Below are 22,709 nucleotides of genomic sequence, written 5' to 3' on the forward strand. Positions count from 1 at the left end.
GACGCGTTGCTGTGACCGCCATATTGAATCAGGTGAGATGGCCTGTAAACAGATACACTGTACACTAGGGAGCTGTGTTTTTTCTGAATAAAAAGCACTATAAGATTTTTATTTCTCAATGAGTCGTTTTTATATTCAAGTGTTTAAGATCTACTTGGTGTTAAAAACATTGTTTTTGTCTCCAAGTTCAATCAATCAAATTGATCACAACCAAAGTTATTTCAAGACACTTTACAGACAGAGCAGGTCGAGACCATATTCTTTGTTGTTTAGAGAGAGACCAACATGAATCACCACGAGCAGCTCTGAGCAACATTCACCACAGAGACTGAAAAACGTCCTTTAACAGGTAGAAACCTCGAGCAGAACCAGACTCATGCTGGACATCTGAAGAGACTGGACGGCCGAGAGAGGGAGAGAGAGAGAGGAGAGAGGAGCAGGATAGAGACAGGCAAAGAGAGCAACAACAACAACAGGTAATACAGACTGATGGCTGATAATAGTAATTGTAACAGTTGAAGTCAACAGGTCTACTATTAGCATTAGCAGCAACAATAATGATACTATGGGGAAGGCTGATGTTAGTAGTTGTTGCAGTCGAGCAGGTCCACAGCAGCAGGTGGTCTGCAGCAACGATCCCCAGGAACCTTCAAGACAAGGGAGCACAAGAACTCCCGGGAAGATATGTGGTTAGTAATGTTAATGGGACCAGAAGATACAGAGTTAATGAGCTGCATTAATATGACAGAGAGAGAGAGAGAGAGAGAGAGAGAGAGACACACAGAGAAACACAGAGAGAGAGAGAGAGAGAGGAGCTTGGTGTGTCAGATCCCCCCGGCAGTCTAAACCTATAGCAGCATAACTCTGGGCTGGTCCAAGCCTGAGCCAGCCCTAACTATAAGCTTTATCAAAGAGGAAAGTTTGAACTCTTAAAAGAAGAGAGGGTGTCTGCCTCCCGGACCCTGACTGGTCGATTGTTCCAGAGGAGGGGGGCCTGGTAATTGAAGGCTCTACCTCCAACACTACTCTTAGAGACTTTAGGTACCACAAGCAGGCCTGCATCCTGGGAGCGCAATGTTCTAGAGGGGTAATATGGCACTATGAGCTCTTTAAGATATGATGGTGCCTGACCATTAAGAGCTTTGTAAGTAAGAAGAAGGATTTTAAATTCTATTCTATATTTTACAGGAAGCCAGTGCAGAGAGGCTAATACAGGAGAGATGTGATCTCTCTTCCTAGTTCTTGTCAGCACACGTGCTGCAGCATTTTGTACCAGCTGCAGAGTTTTTAGTGACTTATTAGGGCAGCCTGATAGTAACGAGTTACAATAATCCAACCTGGAAGTAACGAATGCATGGACTAGTTTTTCTGCATCGTGTTGAGACAGGATGTGTCTGATGTTTGTTGTGAAGGTGAAAGAAGGCTGTCCTTGATATTTGTTTTATGTGGGAGATGAAGGACATATCCTGATCAAACAGAACTCCCAGATTCCTAACAGTAGTGCTGGATGCCAGGCTGATGCCATCTAGGGCAGCTATATCATTAGAGAAAGAGTCTCTGAGGTGTTTTGGGCCGAGCACAATAACTTCAGTTTGTCTGAATTAAGTAGCAGAAAGTTTCTAGTCATCCAGATCTTTATGTCCTTAAGGCATGCTTCTAGTTTAGATAGCTGATTGGTTTCGTCTGGCTTCATAGATAAGTATAATTGAGTATCATCTGCATAACAATGAAATTGTATTACCCAGAGGAAGCATATATAAGGTAAAAAGAATCGGCCCGAGCACAGAACCTCGTGGAACTCCATGACTAACTTTGGTGTGCATAGAGGACACATCATGAACATTAACAAACTGAGATCGATCTGATAAATAAGATTTAAACCAACTTGATGCAGATCCTGTAATGCCAATTAAATGTTCTGATGGTCTATCGTGTCGAAAGCAGCACTAAGATCTAACAGGACGAGTACAGAGAGAAGTCCTCTGTCTGAAGCAGGAAGTAGATCATTTGAAACTCTCAGTGCTGTCTCAGTGCTGTGGTGGACTCTAAATCCTGACTGACAGTCCTCAAATAAACTGTTGTTATGTATTTATTAAGACTTTTTTGCCAGAGGAAGCAATACTCTTCTGTTTTGGTGGATCACCACATCACCAGATTTACGGCACATTTGCTTCAGGTTACGAGTTTCTGAGTCATACCATGGAGCTAGCCTTGATTGCTCGGTCATGTTGATTTGCAGGAAGATCAGACCCTACCTTTCAGAGCATGCAACACACCTGCTGGTACAGGCTCTCGTGATATCACACATTGATTACTGCAACTCCCTCCTGGCAGGCCTTCCTGCATGCACATTCAAACCTCTGCAGATGATCCAGAACCAAAGCATGAGTGATCTTCAATCAACCCAAAACAGCACATATCCCTCCACTGCTCATATCCCTCCACTGGCTCCCAGTCGCTGCTCACATCAAATTCAAACCCTGTCGCTCGCTTACAAAACAGCAACAAAATCGTCTCCTGCCGACCTGAACGCCCTCATTCAGGTCTACACTCCGTCCCGCCCACTACACTCTGCCAATGAAAGGCGCCTGGTCCTCCCATCACAACAGGGCCCTAAGTCGCTAACTAGACTCTTCTCCTCTGTCGCCCCCCGGTGGTGGAATGCGTTACCAAACTCTGTTTGGTCCACAGAGTCTCTCCGTACAGTTGTTATGAAGAGAGAACTGAGCTATAGAGTTTTTTATACCAGGCTTATTTCTCCTGTATAGCTAGACATTTTAACATGGGGCTCTATGGGGACTGACACACTGCTGGAGACAGCCTCAAGTGGACACTGGAGGAACTGCAGGTTTTGGTTATATTCAGTCCTGGAGGGTGGTGCTTGGATAGATAACTCAACAATTATAATGTTTAGAGTTTCTGTTGATCTGAAATGTCTGTTAAGGTTGTCAGTCATCCAGGTCATGGTAACTCTGAGCTTAATCCAAACGGCAGCTGGACTTGGTTGAAGTTCTTGAAAATGTTTCACCTCTCATATGAAAGGCTGAGTGAGGGACTGACCGGTGGACGGAGCTAGATTATATATCAGTTTAGAACTGAAGAAGCCCTTCAGAGGAGAGGTGAAACATCTTCACAGGAACAAGAACATTCCTCTTCCTCTGTAACGTCTGAATCTCTGTTGTCCAATCGGATGGGTTTCTTCTGTGTGTGTGTATTTTTTGTGTTTTTGTGTGTGTGTGTATCTTGTTAGCATGTTTGTGTGTCTTGTTAGCATGCTCCATTAGCATGTGAATGCCTCAGGCTGCATTGACATGCTGTTGCTATTGACAGCCAGTTATGTTCCATTGGCCGGTCTTTGTGCTGGTTCAGTAACTGCTTCCATCAGAGTGTGTTTGTGTTTGTGTGTGTGTGTGTGTGTGTGTGTGTGTGTGTGTATGTGTGTATGTGTGTGTGTGTGTGTGTGTGTGTGTCCCTGCAGGCTCAGTCAGCAGTACACACATGAATATTTAATAACAAACTGCATCATGTGACCCAGAAAAGATGAGAGTTAACCTTGTTCTTCAGGATGCACTCGTTCATTAACACAGACACACAGATTATTATATCATATATACACTGTATATACGTATATACAGTATATAGATGTATATATATTTATAGATATGAACCCTATGTAAACAGATTATTATTATTAGACATATTATAATCGTTCTTTGTGTAACCTCAGTCTGTCGCTGTGACTCTGTTTCTCTCTGTCTCTTGTTATGAAATCCTTCAGAGGACATATCAGCACCAACATGCAGCTTCACACAGTCGTGCTTCACCTGCGGTCAGACTATCAGACGCTGTGGTCTCTGCACTTTCATGCTTAATAATATCTCTCAGTGTTAATGAAGTGTCTTTTTACCCATCAGCCCCAGCTTCTCGTCTTGATAAATCTTAGGTGGTAAACTTTAAACCTGCTGAAAGCCGTCGTGTTACCGCCTCACAGGTGTGTTCTGGTGTTCAGGTGAAGCACCATCAGTTTAAGGTTTGTGCTCTGCATCCAGCTGAGTGAAGGCCACATCTCTGTTACACATGCTGATGGAGGCTGAGTGGGGTCAACTTAAAGTTTCCCAGCATGCATTTCTCAACAAGCAGCTGCTGGATGATGGTGGCCTGTCTGTAACTGACTCCAGATTCAGCTGTGAGCGTTTAGAGGCTGACATTAAGATGTTAGTATCTGTGATGTGTGAATACTGACCTGTAACGGTCTCAGACAGGAAACAGCAGCTGGTCACCACCTGAGAATCTCACCTGTTTACACAGTCACCATGGGAACAGCCTTATTTTTTTTTTTTACCTGGAGCCATACACGCTAATCAACTCTATAGTTACTCATCAGTGTAACTGGGCCAGAGTTAGCTTATGAGTGATGAGTCTTCATGTGTAGTCCCTGTGTAGATCAGAACAATTGATCTTATTAGCAATCAATACAATCGTGATCCTGATCTCGATAATCAGACATCTGCATGCTAACAGCTAACAGTCTGCTCTTACGCCGGGGACACACCAGACACGGAAGCACCGCGAATAGCCGCGAAGCGGAGCCAGTTTCCTTTCACTGCCCATGTTAACCGATTGTGTCGTTCACACCAGACGCGCCGCTCAATTTTCAAAATAAAACACAGCGATTGACAAATGCAGAGCGCGAGAGAGATGAAGATACACGCACACACGCACACACACAGACACACACGCGCACACAAGAAAGAGAGAGACAAAAAGTTGGCTGGCTATAGGGGGTGGGGGCGGGGTGTCAAAACACACACGCAAAACAGAGAGAGAGAGCAAGAGAGAGAGAGAGCACGATGATGAGTAAACGACAGCTGAGGAGCAGAGGCGCTTGTCGTCCGGCGCGGAGAAATGTGCGTCTGGTGAGAACGGAAGTGCTCCGGCTCGCGCGTGGTTTTCGTTGCGCGGCGCTTCCTCGTCCGGTGTCCCCGGCGTTTGACTCCATCCACACTGTGAAGTTCCTAGTGGGACTGTAAACACTGCAGCGCACGGAACAGGAAGTGTTGGCAGGAAGTCCTTTACCTCTAACAGCTGGATACACCGGAGGGACAGAGAAGTTGTCTGTCACTCCCAGAGGATATATCCAATCAGGATGGCTGAAGGGTTGAAAGGTTGCAGTCTCTTGATTCAGTCAGTGGACCTGCAGCAGTGATTGTAGTTCTATATGTACATCACAGTCCTCTCTGGTACGTGTCCCATTTTCACACAGACTCAGTGCTGCTGACCCGGATGTGTTTTTAATACAGCGATTACTGATGACAGATAAACAAGTCTTTGTTTCTGGTTGTTTTGTCTGAAGGTTGAATTTTTTCTTCATCAGCTGTCTCCGAGGTGTCACTCTCTGTGACCGAACATACAGCCATAACATTATGACCACCTGCCTAATTTTGTGTAGTACCCTTTTTTGCCGCCAAAACATCTCTGACCTGTCGAGGCATGGACCTAAGAGACCTCTGAAGGTGTGCTGAGGTATCGGGCACCAAGACGTTGTTCCTCAAACCATTCCTGAACCGTTTTTGCAGTGTGGCAGGGAAAATTATCCTGCTGAACGTGGTCCAGTGTTGATGGTCATTGTAGGCAGGTCAGCACGGGCACCCTGACCGGTGTGCAGCTACACAGCCTCATACACAACAAACTGTGATGCTCTGTGTGTTCTGACCAGCTTTACCTTTTTCAGCAGTTTGAGCTACAGTAGCTCTTCTGTTGGATCGGACCACACAGCCCAGCCTTTGCTCCCCATGCACATCATTGAGCCTGACCCTGTCACTGGTTCACTGGTTTTCCTTCCTTGGACCTCTTTTGGTCAGTACTGACCGCTGCAGACTGGGAACAGCCCACAGGAGCTGCAGGTTTGGAGACGCTCTGACCCAGTCGTCTAGCCTTCACAGTTTGTCAGTGTCGCTCTCATCCTTACACTCGCCCATTTTTCCTGCACACCAACACATCAACTTCAGGACAAAGGGTTTACCTGCTGCCTAACATATCCCACCCACTGACAGTGAGATAATGTTATTCACTTCACCTGTCAGTGGTCATAATGTTATGGCTAATAGGTGTATATAAAGACAGAGTGATGAGCTAGGTGTGTGTTTGTGTGTGTGTAAATGTACAGTAAACATCTCAGGTGTGATCCTGCTGAAGGACAGCAGGTCTCTGCTGCTCCTCAGACCGACCGTCTGCTTCCTCCTGCAGGATCAGGTAGTCACTCTCATTCAGGGATCTGATTGGCTGTTATGGCTGCAGCGTGTTGTGTGTGTGTGTGTGTGTGTGTGTGTGTGTGTGTGTCCTCTGTGCCTGCAGCTGATCGTTCATCACATTCAGACTGTTTGACTGTTTCTGACTCTGAAGTTTCCTGGAGCTGTTTTTAGATCCATCCGTCAGCACGAATGTTTGGAAAAGTTTAGGAAAGTTTTCAGTGAACGTAACCTCATCAGTGTTCAGCAGTGACATATTCAAACACACACACACGCACACACACACACACACACACACACACACACACACACACACACACACACACACACACAGAGCGAGGTGTCCATCATGATTTAATAAGTTTGCTGCCATTTTGAATGTCAGCAAGAATTTAGAATTTAGTGCTAATTAGGTTAGAGCTGAACTTCTGACCTGCAGACTGTGTGTGTGTGTGTGTGTGTGTGTGTGTGTGTGTGTGTGTGTGTGTGTGTGTGTGTGTGTGTGTATGTGTGTGTGTGTGTGTGTGTGTGTGTGTGTGTGTGTGTGTGTAAGGAGCTGGACAGAACGCTCTGACAGTGTATATGTTTCTTTAGGGTTCGATTATTTTCATGTGAAGAGAAACTGCAGCTCCTCTCTCTAAAACCTGCTTTTGTTCTGGACTAAACGCTTTATCAGACTACACCCCCCCCCCTCCTCCTCCTCCTCATGTTTCACCTCCTCTCCATCTAGTTTTCTGCCTCTACTGTCTGAGACCTCTGACGATGCCTGCAGGGACACGCTGAGGATAACGTTACACAGTGAAAAACCAGAGAATGAACCACAACTACCACACACACACACACACACACACACACACACACACACACACACACATAAGCCTTAAATGGTTGATGCTGTGAGAGCAGAACAAATGGGCCCAGTAGGAACAGAAGCAGAGGCGAGGGAGGTTTGGGCCGAGCTGCAGCTCTCACGCTTACAGTGTGACACACACACACACACACACACACACACACACACACACACACACACACACACACAGTTTCCTGCTGGTGAAACGGTGAAACAGTTTCTCGTCTCTTTCTTGAGCTGCTGTATAAACGTGGAGTCAGACTCGAATTATGCAATTATTCCTGCTCCTCCTGTGTGTGTGTGTGTGTGTGTGTGTGTGTGTGTGTGATAGAGGGTATCTCCTCTCATAGTAGCAGCTACACGCCTCTGCTGAAAAATGGAAGCTTTCTGCACGGCTGGAACACAGAGAGAGAGAGAGAGAGTGTGCAGCTTCACACAGCAGAGTGTGTGTATGAATATTTATGAGCTCACACTCCACACATGTATGGATCAGAAATCTGTGTGTGTGTGTGTGTGTGTGTGTTATCCAGTTGCCAGATGACCGTGAGCTCAGATAGCAGCTCCTCAGGCGACATCAAGGTCAGAGCTGCTGTTCCACTCTGTGTGTGTGTGTGCGTGTGTGTGCGTGTTCTGCAGAGATAGCAGCAGTGTCCTTGGTGTTGGAGAATCTCCTCACAGACACCGATCTGCTGCTCAGTCTGTTTCCGTGTGTGAGAGAGAGGACTCCTCTATGAGCTGATCACTGTGATGTATTGCAGCGAACAACACGTCACCCAATTAAAGACAGTGAAATGTTACACCATCACAGCTCCACCACGTTAGTGTTTCAGTTATTTCTCCCCACACACCTTCACCTGCTGTACCTGCACACAGCAGCTCTTTCTGTTCTCCCCACATGTATCACCATCCATCCATCCGTCCATCCATCCATAATCTTCTGCCTATCCAGGGTCAGGTCGTGGTGGCAGCAGGCTCAGCAAGGTGACCCAGGTGTCCCTCTCCCCAGCAACGTTGTCCAGCTCAGACGGGATATATAATCCCTCCAGCCACCTCTGGGTCTGCCCGGGGTCTCCTCCCAGTTGGACATGCCTGGAAAACCTCCAAAGGGAGGCGCCCAGGAGGCATCCTAATCCGATGCCCAAACCACCTCAACTGGCTCCTTACAATGTGAAGGAGTAGCGGCTCAACTCCAGTAGCTCCTAACCCTCTCTCAAGCTGAGCCCAGACACCCTGCAGAGCCTAGATACCCTGTGGGACCCAGACACCCTGCAGAGCCCCCAGACACCCTGCAGAGCCTAGATACCCTGTAGGACCCAGACACCCTGCAGAGCCCAGACACCCTGTAGGACCCAGACACCCTGCAGAGCCCCCAGACACCCTGCAGAGCCTAGATACCCTGCAGAGCCCAGACACCCTGTAGGACCCAGACACCCTGCAGAGCCCCCAGACACCCTGCAGAGCCTAGATACCCTGCAGAGCCCAGACACCCTGTAGGACCCAGACACCCTGCAGAGCCCCCAGACACCCTGCAGAGCCTAGATACCCTGCAGAGCCCAGACACCCTGTAGGACCCAGACACCCTGCAGAGCCCAGACACCCTGTAGGACCCAGACACCCTGCAGAGCCCAGACACCCTGCAGAGCCTAGATACCCTGCAGAGCCCAGACACCCTGTGGGACCCAGACACCCTGCAGAGCCCCCAGACACCCTGCAGAGCCTAGATACCCTGTAGGACCCAGACACCCTGCAGAGCCCAGACACCCTGTAGGACCCAGACACCCTGCAGAGCCTAGATACCCTGCAGAGCCCAGACACCCTGTAGGACCCAGACACCCTGCAGAGCCCAGACACCCTGCAGAGCCCAGACACCCTGTAGGACCCAGACACCCTGTAGGACCCAGACACCCTGCAGAGCCCCCAGACACCCTGTAGGACCCAGACACCCTGTAGGACCCAGACACCCTGCAGAGCCCAGACACCCTGTAGGACCCAGACACCCTGCAGAGCCCAGACACCCTGCAGAGCCCAGACACCCTGTAGGACCCAGACACCCTGCAGAGCCCAGACACCCTGTAGGACCCAGACACCCTGCAGAGCCCAGACACCCTGCAGAGCCCAGACACCCTGTAGGACCCAGACACCCTGCACATCCCAGACACCCTGTAGGACCCAGACACCCTGCAGAGCCCAGACACCCTGTAGGACCCAGACACCCTGCAGAGCCCAGACACCCTGTAGGACCCAGACACCCTGCAGAGCCCAGACACCCTGTAGGACCCAGACACCCTGTAGGACCCAGACACCCTGCAGAGCCCAGACACCCTGTAGGACCCAGACACCCTGTAGGACCCAGAAACCCTGCAGAGCCCAGACACCCTGAGACTCATTTTAGCTGCTTGTTTCTGTGATGACTGGAACGACTTACCAAACATGAACTCTGTGAGAGGATGAATCCTGTGAGAGGATGAATCCTGTGAGAGGATGAACTCTGTGAGAGGATGAACCCTGTGAGAGGATGAACTCTGTGAGAGGATGAATCCTGTGAGAGGATGAATCCTGTGAGAGGATGAACTCTGTGAGAGGATGAACCCTGTGAGAGGATGAACTCTGTGAGAGGATGAATCCTGTGAGAGGATGAACTCTGTGAGAGGATGAACCCTGTGAGAGGATGAACTCTGTGAGAGGATGAACCCTGTGTTCTCACAAACAGCAGGTGTTTAAACATGAATAATAAATATAAACAGTAATCATGTGTTTCAGTCGTGTGTCAGACAGAGCAGGAAACCAGAGAACGCCACGCCTCCTTTTCTCCCCCCTCCCCCCCCCTCCAGCCTGTTGTTGAGCTGCAGGTAAGTGATTTAACAGACCTGCAGCTCAGTCTCTACACCTCCTCCTCTCACTCACTCTCTCTCTCTCTCCCCCCCTCTCCCTCTCTCTCTCTCTCAGAGCTGTACTGGGTAAACTGGGGCTTCTCATGTTCCACAGCAGCTGGGAGGAGGAGGAGCGGGGAGGGGGGGGCTGACAGTGTGTGAAACACTGCTTCATTCTCTGCTGCCATTTTGTCCTTGTAGCAGCACATTGTGTGTGTGTGTGTGTGTGTGTGTGTGTGTGTGTGTGTGTGTGTGTGTGTGCGTGCGTGCGTGCGTGCGTGTGTGTGTCTCTTCTCTCTGGTTGTCATTAGACATTCAGCCTGTTGGTGTAAAATCTGTTGAACATAAAGATGATGATCTCCTCGTAGCTTCAGTCAGTGATGAATTCTCACAGAGAGATGTCACACTTCATGTTCTGTAGTTTGTTACAGCAGCTTTACCTGCTCAGGTATGAACTATGAAAGTGAATGAATGCAGTGAATGTATGCAGCATGTGGTTGACTCAAAGTGTGGCTGTGTGACGGGCGGAGCAGCGTTCCTCTGATTGAAACGACCAGCTGCTGTCTGTATCTACAAAATATATATTATAACATAACAACACACACTTATATATACACACATACACGCAAATATATACACACATCTTTACACATATACACACACGTATACACATACACATATAAACATACACATATACACACACATACAAAGATATATACACACAAATATATACACACATCTTTACACATATACAGACATATACAGACATATACACAAAGATACACACAAATATACACAGCACAGAGCAGACCTGTCAGATCAGATCTGCCTCTCCTGCAGAGTCTTCTGACGGTCGACACTGATCCTCAGTCAGTCTGCAGATCTGAAACAGCCGGATGGAAATGTGACCCTCCTCCTATTCACCCCCCCCATTCATTCTCTGAAGCCTCCAACCTCACCCGGGGGGGTAACCCCATGCTAATCAGGAACACACACACACGTTAAAGAACTGCTGTGTGTGTGTGTGTGTGTGTGTGTGTGTGTGTGTGTTTGCAGAGGGAAGCAGAGGAGCCAATTAAAATCATTAACACTCAGAAAAATAGAAAGTGAGGTGAATCTGCAGAGGTGAAGAAAGGGTGAATAACACCTGCTCTGAGACACACGCAAACTACATCACAACACACACTCACACACACACACACACACACACACACACACACACACACACACACACTCCAAGGGGAGGGGGAGGGGGAGGAGGTGGGGGGGTGGAGGAGAGTGGAAAACGATTGAGCAGAGAGGGTGAGTGAGAAAAACAGGGTGAATCAGAGACAGAAGTGAAATAAGAGGAGGAGGAGAAGAAGGAGGCATGGAGGAGTGAAGGATGAAGATTCAGGGAAGAAGGGATGGTAGGAAGAAAGGATGGAGAAGAAAAGGAGGGAGAGAATAGAAGGAGGCGAGGAAAACAGTGAAGGAAGGATTAAGGGAAAATATTAAAAACAGGCAGAAAGGAGATTACCAGGAGGAAAGGAGAGAGGTTGAGAGGAAAGGGAGGGAAAGGAGGAAGGAGGAGGAAATAATTGAATGTGGAGGAGGAGGGGAGGCGGGGGGGGGGGGAGGAGGGGAAAAGAATGAGGGAGGAGTGATGTGACACAGAATGAGAGCAGTGAACAAAGCCGACAATAAAGAGTCTAACGGCTCTACAGGAGGGAGTGTATGAGTGTGTGTGTGTGTGTGTGTGTGTGTGTGTGTGTGTGAGAGAGAGAGAGAGAGGAGCTGGCTGGCACCTCCCTATTGGCCATTGGTGTAAAGTGAAAAAAAAAAAAAGCATTGTTGAATGTGATTGGTCGGTGGGCTCAGCCCTCGAACAGTTCTCTAACAGCTCAGAGAGAAACCCAACCAGTCCCTGTAGTCCAGATTCTGGCACTTTTCATTCTGTTTTATTTAACAGATCACATGAATGAGCATCAGTGTTCAAATACAAACATGTTAAACAGTTAGCAAGATGCTAATTTACACCCTGCCTCCCTTATAGGTAACACAAACAGGTGATAATACACAGGTACACTCACCTGACCAGCACAAACAGCTCTACTCATTGTATGATGTATGTGTGTGTGTGTGTGTGTGTGTGTATTAGCGGACTCTGTTTCTTTGAAGTGTGAGCAGGGGCAGGAGTGATGGATGGTGGGTAATTGAGTTTTTCTGGCTCAGTGGCTGCTCTGTGCTGAGTGATGTGTTAACCACAGGTGACAGTGGTGATTGTAGGAGTCGTTGTGCTGCAGTGTCTGTACGGGTGAGATAATACTCCCCCCTCCTCCCCCTCCTCCTACTCATCTCTCTCTCTCCTCATCCCACCTTGTTGTGCTGTTTGTTTCTCCTCCAACCTCTCATGTTATGTCTCTCTCTCTCTCTCTCTCTCTCTCTCTCTCCTCCTCGTTCTCCTCCTCCCTCTCCACAGTCTTCTTCGTCTGTCTTGTTGTGCTGTTTTTATCTCCTCCACCTCTCATCTTTTTCCTCCTCTCCCCCTCTCTCCCCCTCTCTTAGAGGAGTGTGTAATTATCGCAGCAGGACAGTTTGTGGCAGAAGGACTCTTCAGTGAAACACTTTCTCTCAGTGTTTGTGTGAGCTGATGACAGAGACGCTTCAATCTCATTTTCCATCAACAACAACATCAGCAGTCCACATTTAGACCTCAGAGTGTACACTTGGATTATAAACATCTATTCATACATACATATATATATATATATGTATATATATATGTGTACATAGTACATAGAGTATATGTGTGTGTATAATGAAAGGTGCAGTAAAATGAGCTTTGTGTTGCAGGTGGTGCTTCAGACTCAGTAGTTCTAATGAAACATTCATGGTTTGGTTTAATTTGTATTTATACACAGAAAATATAAATTACAGTCGTTATCCCTGTATGCACAGAGGCAACATGACTTCAGCCTTGTAGTAATTGTAGTGATTGCAGTAATACAAACTAGTACTAGTGCTTCTGGTTAACTCGTCGTTTAAAGTATTGTTTCAGGGAGGATGTGTTTCAGCAGAAAGGTGAGCATCGCTCTGCTTCTATCATCAGAATTTTCACTTAAAGTTTCATATTTACACCTTCAGTTCCTCAAATAATCTCCACAAATCTTTAAATATAACGATATAGAAAAACACTTTAAATATAATAATTATTCTCATGAAGTCTAATTCAACTTCCAGATGAAAAAAGTGTGCTGCAGAGCAAACAGCGTCTCTGTGCGTCGGTGCTGTTTGCACGTATTTGTCATTATGCAGACATTACCAGTCATTATGCAGACATTCGTAGCAAATATGACCCCTTCCGATGCAAATGAGCCTCATGGCAAAAAGCACCTAATTCACAAACAGCAGCACTAACAGCAGCGCGCAGTTAGAGTGAAAATATTACCGTCTGCAGAGAGCTGATGGTAACTGGAGTGCAGTATTAGTATTACAAGGGCTGACTGCGGCCGCTGATAGCTCATCATTTGCACCGTCTGTCTGATTCACAAAGCAAATTGCACTGACGATATTCAATTGCAAACACGGCCATGAAGTTTCACACATCCGTGCAGTTCGCTCTTGTTTTGTGCCTGATTGTGAAGAGAAGCTGTCTGCACCTCCACTCTCTGCTGCGCAGTGCTGCGCTCTCAGGCATCAGTTCAGCGCACACTGACGGATCTCAGCTCCATGCACAGATCGATGATGAGCAGGGAGAGGAGGGGGCAGCTCTTTTAACAGTTTACTGTAAAGTCCAGACTTGACAGGTGTTTACTAGTTTAACTGTCTGTAATGCAGCTTAATTTCTTTTAAACGAGAGCACAACAGCAGCTCGTCCACATAATAATCCCTGTCATGTGTATCAGCTCCAGACCGTCTACCCGTGTCTCTGCCTGTGTGCCAGGGTTGAGCCTCACACAGCCCCGGACTGATCGATCTCCCGATTATCATAATAATAACAATATATTATCAACAGATTGTTTTTACAGACCAATATATTTTCTGATCACACAAAAGGGGAATTGTCATCATGATCCGTGTAAACTCAGAGCGCGACAGCCCTCGTAAATTCCCCCCTAAGTTTCTAACGTGTCCGTTTTCAGCTTGATGACATTTAACGTCCTTCAAATCTTATTCTTATTCTGTTTCCTCTGTCAGCTCCTCACTGTGTGTGTGTGTGTGTGTGTGTGTGTGTGTGTGTGTGTGAGTGTGTGTGTGCGTGTATGTGTGTGTGTGTGTGTGTGTGTGTGTCTGAGTGTGTGTGTGTGTGCATGTGTGTGTGTGTGTATGTGTGTGTGTGTGTGGCTATGTCAGCGTGTGAGCTGCTAACTGAGGGACACTGAAACCAGCAGCATCACCAGCAGGCTGCTGTCTGCTAGTGGCTAACAGTAGATGTGTGTGTGTGGTGTGTGTGTGTGTGTGCGTGTGTGTGTGCGCTCAGGGTCAGATCCAGTGGTGAGTCTGGGTGTGGAGCTTCTGGCTGCTGTTTGCCGCACAATTCAAGGCCAATTAGTGTGTAATGAAAAGCTAATGAGAGGCTGTTTGGAGCTGACAGTAAGTGGGACTTCTGTGTGTGTGTGTGTGTGTGTGTCTGTGGGGCAGACATTTAGCAGACTCAGCCTTGTGGGGTTTCCTTGTATAGAAACAACACTGTAATTATGCACTTCAGAGGCGAGCTGCAGACTTCAGTTTTAGAGTGTCGGCACTTTCTAAACAGGAAGTGAAGAAGAAGAATTTCACTTTAAGAGTCACTCAGAAAAGGAAACAGCTTCATTCTGAATCATGAAGACGTCTTTAGTTTACAACAATTCTGTCAGTTTAAATAAAAGTCTCTACGAGTCTTGTCTCCATCCTGAAAGATATTCAAATGTTCTACTTAAAGGTGCGGAAGGTATAAATTAAAGGTAATAACATTCTAATATAATATGTATTTTCTTACATGCTGCTTGTGCTTTTATTATGTCGGGTTGTTTCTCTCTGCTCTCCTTAGAGTTAATGTTTGACCTTTAAACAGTTTGTGAGCTTGACGTCACATCCACCAAACTGTGTCTTAGTTTTCGGAGTAAAACTTTAGTTCACGTCCAGCGTCCACACGTCTCCACAGTTTTTAACCTTTGAAACAGAGAGTTCAGGAAATGCTGCTGACGCTGTTTCACTTAAAAACAAAACAGGATGATGCACACACACAGTCACGTCCTGATGGGTCTAAAGTATAATGTAAATAATAATAATGTACTGTATTTATGTGTTGAGTGTGTGCATGTCCACAGTGTCAAAGAATAAAGACTTTTAACTTACGTGTACTGTCTAAGTACCTGTGGAATGGCAGACCGAGGTGGTGGTTCCCATTTTCAAAAAGGGGGACCGGAGGGTGTGTCCCAAATATCAGGTATAACACTACTCAGCCTCCCGGGTAAAGTTTATTCCAGGGTGCTTGAAAGGAGGTTCCGGCCAATTGTCGAACCTCAGATACAGGAGGAACAATGCGGATTCGACCTGGACGAGGAACAGTGGACCAGCTCTTTACCCTGGCGGGGCTGCTTACGGGGGCATGGGAGACTCATCCAGTCTACATGTGATTTGTGGACTTGGAGAAGGCTGATCGTGTCCCCTGGGGGGTCCTGTGGGGGGTACTACAGGAGTATGGGGTACCGGGTCCGTTGGGAGTTTGAGAGCTGTGTCCGCATCCAATTCTGTTTGTGATTTTTTATGGACAGGATCTCAAGGCGCAGCCGGGGGGAGGAGGGTTTTCAGTTTGGGGACCTCAGAATTTCATCTCTGCTTTTTGCAGATGATGTTGTCCAGTTGGCTTCATCAAGCTGGGAAAAGAAAAAGCCAGCAAATTACTAATAATTAACCCCCCGTTGCAGGCCTCGGCGTGGCGTGGCATTGGGTCACAAAGACGATGATAACCGAAAGTGACACTGTCCCTGTATCAAAGTGACAGTCACAAAGGTAACTTAAAGGATACAAATATTAACTCCGTCCTTCAGCGAGAGTGAAGGCGGTCCAGCGAACTCACTGTGTACTCACACACACCCTTCACTCACACTCTGTTGTTCTCCCGCCCACCAGCCAATCAGAAACAGAGTAACTTGACGTCGCCTCAAACTGACAAATAGGAGAAAGAATACAACAAACAGCATACAAACATAACACGTACCTTTCACACAAACTTATTATGCTGCATTCACTGTTATCTGTAAATTACACTACTTCACATATTAATAGTAAAATAGACGTTTAAACCAGATAATACACATTATAAAACCATATACACATTAAACAATGGACATCCTGGGGTTTGATATAATAATAACCCAGGGGGTTACACTATAAAAAGACTAAGCAGGAAAAACAGCAAATGAAACTGGAAACATTTTATGAGAACCAATTAAATAATCTATTTCCTGTTTGAGAGCAGCACACAGGGTTTACAGACCTGTCAGAGTCAGACTTTCACAGTGAACAATAAACCACGGAGCACTTGACTGAGTGTGTTTTTACCTCCCAGGCAGCCAATCGTCTCCTTTCATGTTGACACTGTACAGCACAGAGACTTGAGGGTGCTTTAGAGGCATGACCCATGGATAATCATGTGTTGTAATACAGTGCAGACTCTTCTACATTCTGTTATGCAGACATGCAGACGTTGTTTTCAGAGAGTAAAATGTTCAGGATCAGTAAAACTGATTTTTTAAACATGGTCTAGAAAATGGATAGAAGAAATACAAAGATCCAACCAACAGGTGTTCCCCTCATCCTCCCACAGTCTCAAAGTCTCACAGAGTCACAGAGTCACAGAGTCACAGTCTCACAGAGTCACAGAGTCACAGAGTCACAGAGTCACAGTCTCAAAGTCTCACAGAGTCACAGAGTCACAGTCTCAAAGTCTCACAGAGGCACAGTGTCAAAGTCTCACAGCGCCACAGAGTCTCAGTCTCACAGAGTCACAGAGTCACAGAGTCACAGTCTCAAAGTCTCACAGAGTCACAGAGTCACAGAGTCACAGAGTCACAGTCTCAAAGTCTCAGAGTCTCAGAGTCACAGAGTCACAGAGTCTCAGTCTCACAGAGTCACAGTCTCACAGAGTCACAGAGTCACAGTCTCACAGAGTCACAGAGTCTCAGAGTCTCAGAGTCTCAGTCTCACAGAGTCACAGTCTCAAAGTCTCACAGAGTCACAGTCTCACAGAGTCACAGTCTAACAGTTGCAGAGTCACAGTCTCACAGTCTCACAGTCTCACAGAGTCACAGTCTCAAAGTCTCACAGAGTCACAGTCTCACAGAGTCACAGAGTCTCAGTCTCACAGAGTCACAGAGTCACAGTCTCAAAGTCTCAAAGTCTCAAAGTCTCACAGAGTCACAGAGTCACAGTCTCACAGTCTCACAGTCTCACAGTCTCACAGAGTCACAGTCTCAGTCTCACAGTCTCACAGTCTCACAGAGTCACAGAGTCTCAGTCTCACAGAGTCTCAGTCTCACAGAGTCACAGTCTCAAAGTCTCACAGAGTAACAGTCTCACAGAGTCACAGTCTCACAGTTGCAGAGTCACAGTCTCACAGTCTCACAGAGTCACAGTCTCACAGTCTCACAGTCTCACAGAGTCACAGTCTCACAGTTGCAGAGTCACAGTCTCACAGAGTCACAGAGTCACAGTCTCAAAGTCTCACAGAGTCACAGTCTCACAGAGTCACAGTTTCAAAGTCTCACAGAGTCACAGTATCACAGTCTCACAGAGTCACAGAGTCTCAGTCTCTCAGTCTCACAGAATCAAAGTCTCACAGAGTCACAGTCTCACAGAGTCACAGTCTCACAGAGTCACAGTCTCACAGTCTCACAGTCTCACAGAGTCTCAGTCTCTCAGTCTCACAGAATCAAAGTCTCACAGTCTCACAGAATCAAAGTCTCACAGTCTCTCAGTCTCACAGAATCAAAGTCTCACAGTCTCACAGAGTCACAGAGTCACAGAGTCACAGTCTCACAGTCTCACAGAGTCACAGTCTCACAGAGTCTCAGTCTCACAGAGTCACAGTCTCACAGTCTCACAGAGTCACAGTCTCACAGTCACAGTCTCACAGTCTCACAGTCACAGTCTCACAGTCTCACAGAGTCACAGTCTCACAGAGTCACAGTCTCACAGTCTCACAGAGTCACAGTCTCACAGTCTCACAGAGTCACAGAGTCACAGAGTCACAGTCTCACAGAGATACAGTCTCACAGTCCCACAGTCTTACAGAGTCACAGTCTCACAGAGTCACAGAGTCACAGTCTCACAGTCTCACAGAGTCACAGTCTCACAGTCTCACAGTCTCACAGAGTCACAGTCTCACAGTCTCACAGAGTCACAGTCTCACAGAGTCACAGAGTCACAGTCTCACAGAGTCACAGTCTCACAGAGTCTCAGTCTCACAGTCTCACAGAGTCACAGTCTCACAGAGTCACAGTCTCACAGAGTCACAGTCTCACAGTCTCACAGAGTCACAGTCTCACAGAGTCACAGAGTCACAGAGTCACAGTCTCACAGAGATACAGTCTCACAGTCCCACAGTCTTACAGAGTCACAGTCTCACAGAGTCACAGTCTCACAGTCTCACAGAGTCACAGTCTCACAGTCTCACAGTCTCACAGTCTCACAGAGTCACAGTCTCACAGTCTCACAGAGTCACAGTCTCACAGAGTCACATAGTCTCAGTCTCACAGAGTCACAGAGTCACAGAGTCACAGTCTCAAAGTCTCAAAGTCTCAAAGTCTCACAGAGTCACAGAGTCACAGAGTCACAGTCTCACAGTCTCACAGTCTCACAGAGTCACAGTCTCAGTCTCACAGTCTCACAGTCTCACAGTCTCACAGAGTCACAGAGTCACAGAGTCTCAGTCTCACAGAGTCTCAGTCTCACAGAGTCACAGTCTCAAAGTCTCACAGAGTAACAGTCTCACAGAGTCACAGTCTCACAGTTGCAGAGTCACAGTCTCACAGTCTCACAGAGTCACAGTCTCACAGTCTCACAGAGTCACAGTCTCACAGTTGCAGAGTCACAGTCTCACAGTCTCACAGAGTCACAGTCTCACAGTCTCACAGAGTCACAGTCTCACAGTCTCACAGAGTCACAGAGTCACAGAGTCACAGAGTCACAGTCTCAAAGTCTCACAGAGTCACAGTCTCACAGAGTCACAGTTTCAAAGTCTCACAGAGTCACAGTATCACAGTCTCACAGAGTCACAGAGTCACAGAGTCACAGAGTCTCAGTCTCTCAGTCTCACAGAATCAAAGTCTCACAGAGTCACAGTCTCACAGAGTCACAGTCTCACAGAGTCACAGTCTCACAGTCTCACAGTCTCACAGAGTCTCAGTCTCTCAGTCTCACAGAATCAAAGTCTCACAGTCTCACAGAATCAAAGTCTCACAGTCTCACAGTCTCTCAGTCTCACAGAATCAAAGTCTCACAGTCTCACAGAGTCACAGAGTCACAGAGTCACAGTCTCACAGTCTCACAATCTCACAGAGTCACAGTCTCACAGAGTCACAGAGTCACAGAGTCACAGTCTCACAGTCTCACAGAGTCACAGTCTCACAGAGTCTCACAGTCTCACAGAGTCACAGAGTCACAGAGTCACAGTCTCACAGTCTCACAGAGTCACAGTCTCACAGAGTCTCACAGTCTCACAGAGTCACAGTCTCACAGTCTCACAGAGTCACAGTCTCACAGTCTCACAGTCTCACAGTCTCACAGAGTCACAGTCTCACAGTCTCACAGAGTCACAGTCTCACAGAGTCACAGAGTCACAGTCTCACAGAGTCACAGTCTCACAGAGTCTCAGTCTCACAGTCTCACAGAGTCACAGTCTCACAGAGTCACAGTCTCACAGAGTCACAGTCTCACAGTCTCACAGAGTCACAGTCTCACAGAGTCACAGAGTCACAGAGTCACAGTCTCACAGAGATACAGTCTCACAGTCTCACAGAGTCACAGAGTCACAGTCTCACAGAGTCACAGTCTCACAGAGTCACAGAGTCACAGTCTCACAGAGTCACAGAGTCACAGTCTCACAGTCTCACAGAGTCACAGTCTCACAGAGTCACAGTCTCACAGTCTCACAGAGTCACAGTCTCACAGATATACAGTCTCACAGTCTCACAGTCTCACAGAGTCACAGTCTCACAGAGTCACAGTCTCACAGAGTCACAGTCTCACAGTCTCACAGAGTCACAGTCTCACAGTCTCACAGAGTCACAGTCTCACAGTCTCACAGTCTCACAGAGTCTCAGTCTCACAGAGTCTCAGTCTCTCAGTCTCACAGAATCAAAGTCTCACAGTCTCACAGAGTCACAGTCTCACAGAGTCACAGTCTCACAGAATCAAAGTCTCACAGTCTCACAGAATCAAAGTCTCACAGTCTCACAGTCTCACAGAGTCACAGAGTCACAGAGTCACAGTCTCACAGTCTCACAGAGTCACAGAGTCACAGTCTCACAGTCTCACAGTCTCACAGAGTCTCAGTCTCACAGAGTCACAGTCTCTCAGTCTCACAGAATCAAAGTCTCACAGTCTCACAGAGCCACAGTCTCACAGAATCACAGAGTCACAGTCTCACAGTCTCACAGAGTCACAGTCTCACAGTCTCACAGAGTCACAGAGTCACAGTCTCACAGAATCAAAATCTCACAGTCTCACAGTCTCACAGAGTCACAGTCTCACAGTCTCACAGTCTCACAGAGTCACAGTCTCACAGTCTCACAGAATCAAAGTCTCACAGAGTCACAGTCTCACAGTCTCACAGTCTCACAGAGTCACAGTCTCACAGAGTCACAGTCTCGCAGAGTCACAGTCTCACAGAATCAAAGTCTCACAGTCTCACAGAATCAAAGTCTCACAGAATCAAAGTCTCACAGTCTCACAGAGCCACAGTCTCACAGAGTCACAGTCTCACAGTCTCACAGAGTCACAGTCTCACAGAGTCATAGAGTCACAGTCTCACAGTCTCACAGTCTCACAGAGTCACAGTCTCACAGAGTCACAGTCGCACAGTCTCACAGTCTCACAGTCTCACAGTCTCACAGAGTCACAGTCTCACAGAGCCACAGAGTCACAGTCTCACAGTCGCACAGAGTCTCAGTCTCTCAGTCTCACAGAGTCTCAGTCTCTCAGTCTCACAGAGTCTCAGTCTCTCAGTCTCACAGAATCAAAGTCTCACAGTCTCACAGTCTCACAGAGTCACAGAGTCACAGAGTCACAGTCTCACAGAGTCACAGTCTCACAGAGTCACAGAGTCACAGAGTCACAGTCTCACAGAATCAAAGTCTCACAGTCTCACAGTCTCACAGAGTCACAGTCTCACAGTCTCACAGTCTCACAGTCTCACAGAGTCACAGTCTCACAGTCTCACAGAATCACAGTCTCACAGAGTCACAGTCTCACAGAGTCACAGTCTCACAGAGTCTCAGTCTCACAGAGTCTCAGTCTCTCAGTCTCACAGAATCAAAGTCTCACAGTCTCACAGTCTCACAGAGTCACAGAGTCACAGAGTCACAGAGTCACAGTCTCACAGTCTCACAGTCTCACAGAGTCTCAGTCTCTCAGTCTCACAGAATCAAAGTCTCACAGTCTCACAGTCTCACAGAGTCACAGAGTCACAGTCTCACAGAGTCACAGTCTCACAGAGTCACAGTCTCACAGTCTCACAGTCTCACAGAGTCACAGTCTCACAGAGTCTCAGTCTCTCAGTCTCTCAGTCTCACAGAATCAAAGTCTCACAGTCTCACAGTCTCACAGAGTCACAGTCTCACAGAGTCACAGAGTCACAGTTTATAGTATTATCCACAGGGACAACACATAAGCTGCCCCCCCCCCCCCCCATTTGTGGTGTTTGGCAGCCTCTCGGGTGTTGTGTGGGTTTGTGGATTCAGAATGTTCCTCGCACACGCGATCACGCGATCACGCGCACACACACACACACACACACACACACACACACACACACTATGTCCTCCTGTACATGTAGGAATTAGCTTTATCAGTGCATAAAACAGCTCTGACTTGTTTCTAGGTACATTTTGCACATGAGCTCACAGTCTCAGTTGAACCAGCAGTTGTCTCAGGTGTGCAGCCTGTCCTGGTATGTGTCTATCAGTTTTAAATATTATGATGAGTGTTGAATCTCATGTTATCTCTTTCCAGGATCATTTATGTTTTGATGTAAAAGACACTGATGATGCGTTGCTAGCTGAATATTAACTCAACAGCTGCTCTGGCTATAATCAGCTCAATGTAGTGATACCTGAGTCAGGTGCACTTCCTGCATCATGAATCTGGCACTACATGAAGTAGCACACTACAGGGATGATGATGTATATACTGCAGCCCTTTAGAACAGTTATAGTAGTCCCTGTTACATCCAACAGCACTCGCTTTGTGCGATTAGAGCAAATTATTTTTTTCCTTCCAATAAAACATTTAAATTTATATTTAAACTATTTTTAACAGATTCACAAAACACAATATTGTGATACTCAAGAGTATTGACAGGTTATACCCCTATGAATATGGTCCTTCATGTCTGTGGATCACGTCCTCATGCAGCTGTTGTCACTATACAGATTAAGACTGTCTGATGCCAGTAAAGAGTTAACACTGAACTGATCTCACAGTTGGGTTTGAAGGGTTAATGCCGGCCTGGTTCCTGTGCCTCCCCGCTGGCTCTACTCTTTCAAAGGAGAGATG

At 47.0% G+C, this 22,709-nt stretch overlaps 1 protein-coding gene across 1 annotated transcript in view; it reads left to right on the forward strand.

Moving 5' to 3' along the window:
- Positions 1 to 22,709, forward strand: part of LOC138604559 (protocadherin Fat 3-like) — a 170,493-nt gene that overhangs the window by 41,981 nt on the left and 105,803 nt on the right. The gene's annotated exons all lie outside the window — the stretch shown is intronic.

Source organism: Semicossyphus pulcher, unplaced genomic scaffold (assembly GCF_022749685.1).
Source record: "Semicossyphus pulcher isolate SPU_LCO1_2020_fin unplaced genomic scaffold, fSemPul1.0.p SCAF_26, whole genome shotgun sequence".
NCBI classification, from domain to species: domain Eukaryota; kingdom Metazoa; phylum Chordata; class Actinopteri; order Labriformes; family Labridae; genus Semicossyphus; species Semicossyphus pulcher.